The sequence below is a fragment of the Etheostoma spectabile genome, chromosome 5, assembly GCF_008692095.1.
Source record: "Etheostoma spectabile isolate EspeVRDwgs_2016 chromosome 5, UIUC_Espe_1.0, whole genome shotgun sequence".
Taxonomy (NCBI): domain Eukaryota; kingdom Metazoa; phylum Chordata; class Actinopteri; order Perciformes; family Percidae; genus Etheostoma; species Etheostoma spectabile.
Genome location: NC_045737.1, coordinates 3531660 through 3531964, shown reverse-complemented (window position 1 = coordinate 3531964; position 305 = coordinate 3531660). Strand labels below are relative to the sequence as shown.

Here is a 305-nt window from a genome sequence, read left to right as displayed (position 1 = left end):
ACCTCTTCTACGTCCTCACCACAAAAATCCGCGTTTGCAAATGAACATACTGACAAGCCTGATATATTGTGGAAACAAGTTCTGTGGACCAATGAGGTTAAAAAAGGTTTTTGGCTAAAATGACCAAAGATACTTTTGGAGAAGAAAGGGCACAGAATTTAATGAAAAGAACATCTGTCCAATTGTTAAGCATGGGGGTGAATCAATCGTGCTTTGGGGTTATATTGCAGCCAGTGGCACAGGGAACATTTCATGAATAGAAGGAAAAAGGGAGATCATGACTTCTACAAATGGATAATGATCCT

General features: G+C 39.3%; 1 long non-coding RNA gene across 1 annotated transcript in view; it reads left to right on the top strand.

The window, feature by feature from the left end:
- Positions 1 to 305, top strand: part of LOC116690273 (uncharacterized) — a 17684-nt gene that overhangs the window by 16262 nt on the left and 1117 nt on the right. The gene's annotated exons all lie outside the window — the stretch shown is intronic.